At 36.2% G+C, this 8,136-nt stretch overlaps 1 protein-coding gene across 5 annotated transcripts in view; it reads right to left on the bottom strand.

The window, feature by feature from the left end:
• The window catches only part of Stag1 (stromal antigen 1), a 305,967-nt gene that overhangs the window by 282,194 nt on the left and 15,637 nt on the right, over window positions 1-8,136 (bottom strand). For 2 of the 5 annotated variants that reach the window (XM_029543699.1, XM_029543701.1), the window contains exons 1-2: window positions 5,212-5,318; window positions 2,313-2,361 (exon numbers count right to left, since the gene is read on the bottom strand). The exons of 2 other annotated variants lie outside the window; for them this stretch is intronic. The gene's annotated coding sequence lies outside the window, so the exon portion shown is untranslated. Of the gene's footprint in view, window positions 1-2,312; window positions 2,362-5,211; window positions 5,319-8,136 lie in introns of those variants that run through there. One more of the 5 variants, XM_029543700.1, reaches the window with a different exon arrangement.

The following is an 8,136-nucleotide window of genomic DNA, read 5'->3' as shown; positions in this document are numbered from 1 at the left end:
GAGGCAGAGGCAGGCGGATTTCTGAGTTCGAGGCCAGCCTGGTCTACAAAGTGGGTTCCAGGCTAGCCAGAGCTATACAGAGAAACCTTGTCTCGAAAAACGAAAGAAAGAAAGAAAGAAAGAAAGAAAGAAAGAAAGAAAGAAAGAAAGAAAGAAAGAAAGAAAGAAAAAAGAAAGAAAGAAAAGAAAAAACAAATACCAGCTGACACACTACACATTCTATCCTCTTGGTTGGTTGGTTTTTGTTTTGAGACAAAGTCTGGATTATGTAGCTCTGGCTGTCCTGAAACTAACAGAAATCCACTTGCCTCTGCCTACTGAGTACGGGAATTAAAGACACATATCAACACACCTGGCTCTATTCTCATTTTTGAAAAAGAACCTCATGTTTGCTTAGCATGCTCAAGGACCTAAGTTCAATTCTGAGCATAGGAAGGAAGAAGAGAGAATAAGAGAGAGGCTTTACTTCAATTAAAATCATTACACACTAACTTATCATAAGAAAATATTGTCTAAAAAATAAGAAAAGCTTACTCTGCCTTTTCAGGAAGATCCTAAATGTCTGTATTCTATAACTAAAAGTACTAACATATAAAGAACCAGAAAGAACTGGTCTTGTTTCTTAGCTTTGCTACTTAAATAGTATACTCACTAGGTGTAAGTATATCTCTAAACATCAACTTGCTCAACTAAAAACATAAAAATAATGTCAATTGAACCTAAGTCTTCTAAAGATTAAAAAAAGATAATGTATCTTCAGTGTTTTTATAAATTTAACAGTCACTGGACAAAAGGCAGTAGCTATTATGACTTTGGGAAAACCACATTACAAATCCCTTCCTTGTATCACCGAAATTTCAAATAAAGTCTGTTAGATTATAAAATCATAAAGAGTTATAATGTGAAGGAAGGTTATGTTTGATTTGTAGATCATAGGGGAAGAAATTGTTCAGAGATGTTATAGAATAGAACAGTGACAAGCTCCAAGAAAAATTCCTTTACTGAAACAATCATAGAGCAACAAAAATTACTGGTACCAACTCCATGGTCCCCTTTTATTGAGGTTCCACTATTTTCAACTTCAGTCAACTATGGTGCAAAAACATTAAATAGGAAATTTCAAAAATAAAAGTTTTCTAAGTTTTATACCACTCTGAATTGTATGTTGCAATCTGATACTGTCCCAGTCCATCTCACCTAAGATGTGAAAGATTCCTTTGTCCAGCAAATTCTCTGTAAAAATAGTCACTTAGCAGCATCGTGGGTTATCAAAAAATGACTGCAGTGCTTTTGTTCAAGTAGTACATTGTATTTAGTAATAGCCCTATAAGTACAAGATCATGGCAATTCAGATATACTAAAGAACAGGCACGGTGACACACACCTGTAATTCAGCACCTAGAAATGAGACATGGTAGAATTACAAGGTCAAAGGCTACCTGAGATACAGAGTAAAAACTCTTTCTCAAAAGAATCACACACTAAAACTAGATATGCTAAGAAAAACTAGCCACATTTATGTTTCACTTAAAAAAAAAAAAAAGGAGTATGCTAAGATACTCTGAAAGAGAACAGACAAGCAGTCATATTTTATTCAGTAATGACTGGGATTAGTAGTAGTCTGAGTGAGACTGGCCCATGAGCCATCATATATTTGCATGCTTGTCCCCAGTAACTGAGCTGTTAGAGAAAGATTAGAAGGTGTGGCTTTGTTAGAGGAGGACTGTCCATAGAGATGGGCTTGGAGGCTTTAAAAGAAACAGGCCCAATGTGTCTGTGTCTCTGTGAGCCTGCGTCTCCCCTCACCACAACCACCACCACCCCTGCTTGCCTGGCTACCTGTCTCTGTGCCTACTGCCCAAGATCACAGTGTAAAACTCTCAACTACTTCAACAAATGCCTGCCTGTGACCCACCATGTTCTCTTCCATAATGGACTAAGCCTCAAACTGTAAGCAAGCACCCAATTGAGAGTCACCATGGTCATGGTGTCTCTTCACAGCAATACAACACTAAAACAGTGATTAAAACAGTGCTTTACACAGTGCTAAGTACCTATCACTAATCTATACTCAGTTCAAATTAATCAATTTGATATTAATTATTATGGTTAATCTCTTATTGCACCTAATTTAAAAAATAAACTTTTATTACAAGAATATGTATCACTACTACTCTTGGGTTTCAAGCATCTACTTAAGGATATCCTCCATGTATAAGAGAGAGAATTACCACTATATTCCAGAACTCTAATGCCCAGCCAGACACATGCAATGTCTATAAGACGCCTTAATGAAGAAAACTATTGCTTACCTTTGGTGCGTAGCTGTCATCCTTCATTCACCAGCTAAGCAGCAGGAATCTAAGGGAACAGATCATATCCCTGGTATGGCTCGTTTACAATTGTGTATGGTAAGTACGTTATACAAAAATCTGCACTATGTGTTTTGGTATGTCCAATGAATCACTCTGGGTACATGCTCACAGACACTGACTGCTCTTTCCACCCTACTGTGCTGAAGTTAAATGGCTTCCTCAGCAGCTTCTAAACACATGTGAGACACAAAATACATTTTTCCCTTTCATTGTAGGGATCAACACTCAAAGAATGTACAGGCCAATGGCTGACAGAAACAACAGAAGTCAGTAAGTAACTGACTGCACACAAATAGTAAAGTGACTGGCATGCTTCCTTATTACTAATCACTTTAAATGTAAATAGCTAAATTCATAAAAGACAGATCAGTAGAACTGATTTCTTTTAAGACAATAAGCACAAATAGTTTAAAAATGAAAGGATGGGAAAAATCAGTGCAAACTAATAAAAAAAGGCTGAAGCCCTCATATTAATAGCAGACAAAATATATTTTTAACCAAAAATCATTGCAAAGGCCAAATCAATGCATGTGGGTCAAAGAGTTAATTCATCAATATATAACAATTATAAAATTATATACCGAGTAACTAGAGAACTGAAAAGAGAAATACCGAGATCCATATTTGGACACTTCACCTCTTTTAATAAGGGAAAAAATTCTGAACTAAATATGAACAAAGAAACAGAAGTTCTGGAACAACACTCTACACAAATTAGACTTGGCACACACATCCAGAATATATTACTCAGTATCAATAAACATGCATTCTTCTCTAATAAAATTAAAATTCATCAGAATACACCATACTTGGGGAACAATTCTCAATAAACTTAACCAGGTTAGAATTTATAATGAATTATCTTCAACCACAACATAATCAAACTAGGTCAACAACCAAAGAAAAAGTGAAAAATTCATAGTATAAACCTAACCCTAAATAAGCAACTGGTCAAAGAATCAATGATACGGACAACCTTACATTCAAAAAATTGGAACATCTAAATGAAAAGAAAAAAATAAATAAAAGAAGCTGCCATAGCTAACTTTTTTATTTGTTTTTGTTTTTCGAGACAGGGTTTCTCTGTATAGCCCTGGCTGTCCTGGAACTCACTCTGTAGACCAACCAGGCTGGCCTCAAACTCAGAAATCAGTCTGCCTCTGCCTCCCAAGTGCTGGGATTAAAGGCGTGCACCACTACTGCCCAGCTCTGCCATAGCTAACTTAAGATAAAAACTCTACAGATCTATGGCAAGATAATAAATTAGTAATAAAATAAAAGCTTCCTCCCCACTCCCCCAAAAAAGTTAAAGACCAAAGAGCTTTACTATTAAATTTCAAACATCTAACACACATTGCAGTCAGTACTACTCAAACTCTTTGAGAAATTAGAGGATTCAACCAGGCATGGTGGCTAAACTCATAATCCCAGCACTTAGGAAGGAGTAGTAGAAGGATCATTATAAGACCAAGGTTAGTCTAGTCTACATAGTGAGTATGGTGGTTTGAATGAGAACGACCCCATAGGGTCCATATTTTAATGCTGTGCTGCAGCTGGTAGAACTGTTTGGGAAGGATTGGGGAGGGGGACAATGTGTGTCACTGAGGTTTGGGATTCATAAGCCCTCACTGTTTCCTGTTACCTTTTTCTTTCTTTACCTCATGATTATGTCTTAGGATATCAATTCTCAGGAACTGTTCTAGTGCCATGCTTGCCTGCCTACTGCCATACTCCGTCATAATAGTCACAGACTCACGCTCTGAAACGTAAGCAAGCCCCAATTAAATGCTTTCTTCTATAAATTGCCTTAGTCATAGTGTTCTTCACAGCAACAGAAAAGTAAAATTTGAGGTCAGCTGAGACGACATGTTGAGAGTCAGCTTCAAAACAAAAAACAAAAAATGTATTTCCTTTTTTTATTTATTTATTTTATGTTTGTGAGTACACTGTCACTGTCTTCGGACACACCAGAAGAGAACATCAGATCCCCATTACAGATGGTTGTGAGCCACCATGTGGTTGCTGGGAATTGAACTCAGGACCTCTGGGAAGAAAGGTCAATGCTAGCCAGGCGTGGTGGCGCACGCCTTCAATCCCAGCACTCGGGAGGCAGAGGCAGGCAGATTTCTGAGTTTGAGGCCAGCCTGGTCTACAAAGTGAGTTCCAGGGCTATACAGAGAAACCCTGTCTCGAAAACCACAGGAAAAAAAAAAAAAAAGGAAGGTCAATGCTCTTACCCACTGAGCCATCTCCCCAGCCCTATATTTCTTAACTTTAACAGTAAATAACTTTTGCTGTTAAAGGAGAAAAATTAGAAGAGGAAATAATAACACACTTGATGACAGCAGCCATGATCTGAATACTAAGGACAGATAAGAAACCACAAGAAATCTAAAGATTAATACTCCTTGAATATGAAAGCAAAAACTCAAGAAAATATAAACAAACCAAGTACACAGGCATATTTAAAAGATTACATGCTGGGCATGGGAACACATTACTATAATCCCAGCACTCAATAAGCAGAGGAAAGAAGACTATTTCAAATTGGAGGTCAAGATAGTCTAAATAAATAAAGCAAATTCCATGCAAGTCAACCAGGGTTACAGAGTAAGACCTTGTCTCAAAATAAACTGTACACCAAGACCAAGTCAAAGTATCCCAGAAATGCAAAAACAGTTCACTGTAAGAGTATCAATACCACATTAACTGAATGGAGATGCGACACGATCAACTCAATAGGCAAGCATGAAAAAGCATTTGGGCAAGTTAACACTTTTTTTTTTTTTAATAAGGAGGCACAGAAAGCCAACAGTTAACAATAGTTAATGGATACCTTTGATCCCAGCACAAGGGAAGAGGAGGCAAGCAGATCTCTGTATGAGTTAGAGGCCTGGTCTACACAGCAAGTTGTAGGCCAACTAGAACAATACAGTTGTGATCCTGTCTCAAAAATAAAACAAAAAAATCATATTCAGCAGTAAACAACTAAATCCTCTTAAAAAAAAAAAATCAATAAAACACTGGCACTATTTTCAATAATGCTATTTGGCAGCATAGTGGAAATTCTTAACATACAACTGTGAACAGGAAGATGTTTACCTCTACTTGTTGAAGATATGATTCCAAAGAATTCACAAAAATAAAGCAAGAAAACAATGACATAAGTGAATAATCAAATTGGGAATAGCTACAGGATATAAAACCAAAAAAAAAAAAAAAAAAAAAAAGCCTATTGAATTTCATTATACAATAAATAATCCCAAAAGTAAATTAATTAAACAATTTCATTTAAACATCATCCAAAAGTTATAAAGTACTAAAAAGAGAACAAAACATAACTACACCAAGTCTCAGTAACAGAGGTTCAGAAAACGAAAAGGCTAAAACTAGGAAATCTAAAACTTGACATACTGGCACATACCTGAAATTATAGCACTCAAATAGCAAAACGGAAAAATAATTGCAAGTTCAAGGCCAACCTGTACTGAACAACAAAACCCAGCTAAGGTAAAGTCAGGAAAGAGTAGGGAGGAAGAAGAATGAGAGAAGAGAAATGGGGAGAGAGAGAAATGGGGTAGGGGTGGAGGAGGAGACCAAATGCTCAACAGTTGATATATAAATTATCAAAATAAAATATCCCTCACAATAAAAAATACTGAGCTAGGCAGTGGTGGCACATGCCTTTAACCTCAGCACTTGGGAGACAGAGGCAGGCGGAGTTCTAAGTTCCAGGACAGCCAGGGCTACACAGAGAAACCGTCTTGGGGGATATATATATATATATATATATATATATATACCCCAAGATAGATATATATAGATATATATATATATCTATATATATCTCAAAAAAGTAATGAAACAATATAATATGAATAATCTTCAAACATATTAAATGAAAAAAGACAAAAGAAAAAGAAAAAGGCTATATTATATGATCTCAATTATTATGAAAAAGGCCAAGCAAATATGTAAGAGCAAACTAGTATTTGTTTGGGAGTAGGAGCAGAAATTAGAACTGACTACAGATGACTCTAGACTTTTCTTTCATGGATGATAATATTTTCCATTCTAAAATTAGACAGTGGTGTTGATCATAATTTTCCAAATTATTATAACTAAGAATCACTAAGCTATAAACTTAAAGCAAGATAATTGTATACTACATAAAGTATACCTCAGTATTTCTCAAAAAGAAAGACAAGCGGTAAGAAAGATCAGGACTACCAGGTATTTGCAAAGCAAAGATGTACTAGAAGTACTGGGAATAATTTATCTCTCTCAACTCTACAAGAATAAATTGAATCTACATATGAAGCAGTACACAGTACACATAGCTAAGGCTCTTTTAAAATTGAAGTCAATTTTAAAAAGTAAAAATGTGAGGAACCAAACATAAAAGGGTAAATGAGCTCTAGAATGGAGTAAGTAAATATACAAAATCCAAAAAAAGTAACATGAGAACCAGGGTGGAGATCTTGTTTGTGACTATTTGAAGCTAAAGTCAAATCAAATGAATGAGGAGGGGTGCTTAAATAAACTCAGCATTGTATCTCCTGCACTGTCCCTGGAGAGTGCCCTGACCCAGATCTGCTGCTGTGCAGATAGATTTGTCAATGTACTTGGGGTATAACAATTTTGACATTGCTGTTAGACCATTACAGGTTTACCAATCAATCTTCAGATTATAATCTGCTTTTGATATAGATAGGTCTCTCTACCAAAAAAACAACAAAGGCACTTACTGGTTGAGCACAAGCAGTCCATTTGTAAGCTACTTTCTCAATGTAAATCAGTAAACTGACACCCTATTATACACTCCAGACTTTAGTCATCTAGGCCTTAGATATCTAGGTGTAAATTATAATTTAATTTCTATGCTTATCAATTCTAAGAAACAATTCTGGCAAGTAGTTTATCAGTGTTCTTCATATTAAGAGCTGACAGTCTTCCCTAGAGATACTTTCTGCCTCACTGCACACCTCTAAAAACTTCCTGTTTTACTAACTGAATAAATGCTAAGAAATCTGCATGCACCGATGTATTCCCAAAATAAAAGAGACCATATTAGTGCTTACAGAACATTGTTTTAATAGCTAGTCATCTACTAGCCCATGTCCTTGAATGAAGAGGACAGACAGACATACTTATTCCCAATACAAAAGAGGCAGTGAGGTCAAAGTGATGTACAATAGAACATACTGCTAATCAAAATACTAATCTGGATTACAGTCCAAGTCACCAGAATAAAAATCCATTCATTTTTATCTTAAGCAGAATAAGTATGCATGATAGGCTAAATGATTAAGATGAAGGAAGTTTAGATTTTCACCCCTAGGTAAGCCAGTATTCTCTTCACTCACATAAGCAATCTTTACAAAACTCTAATAACAAACCACATGGACAGGAGGTAGATCCCAGAATCTGGGAGGCAAAGGCAGGCGGATCTCTGTGAGTTTGTGGGCAGCCTGGTCTATAGAGAGAAATAGAGTTCCAGGACAGCCATGATTACATGAGAAAACCTGTCTTTAAAAAAGAAAGAAATTAAGAAAGAAATTAAGAAAGAAAGAAAGAAAGAAAGAAAGAAAGAAAGAAAGAAAGAAAGAAAGAAAGAAAGAAAGAAAGAAAGAAAGAGGGCTGGTGAGATGGCTCAGCGGGTAAGAGCACCCAACTGCTCTTCCAAAGGTGCAGAGTTCAAATCCCAGCAACCACATGGTGGCTCACAACCATCCTTAACAAGATCTGACTCCCTCTTCTG

This window comes from Mus pahari, chromosome 10, assembly GCF_900095145.1.
Source record: "Mus pahari chromosome 10, PAHARI_EIJ_v1.1, whole genome shotgun sequence".
Lineage (NCBI taxonomy): Eukaryota > Metazoa > Chordata > Mammalia > Rodentia > Muridae > Mus > Mus pahari.
This window is presented reverse-complemented; position numbering and strand designations above follow the sequence as displayed.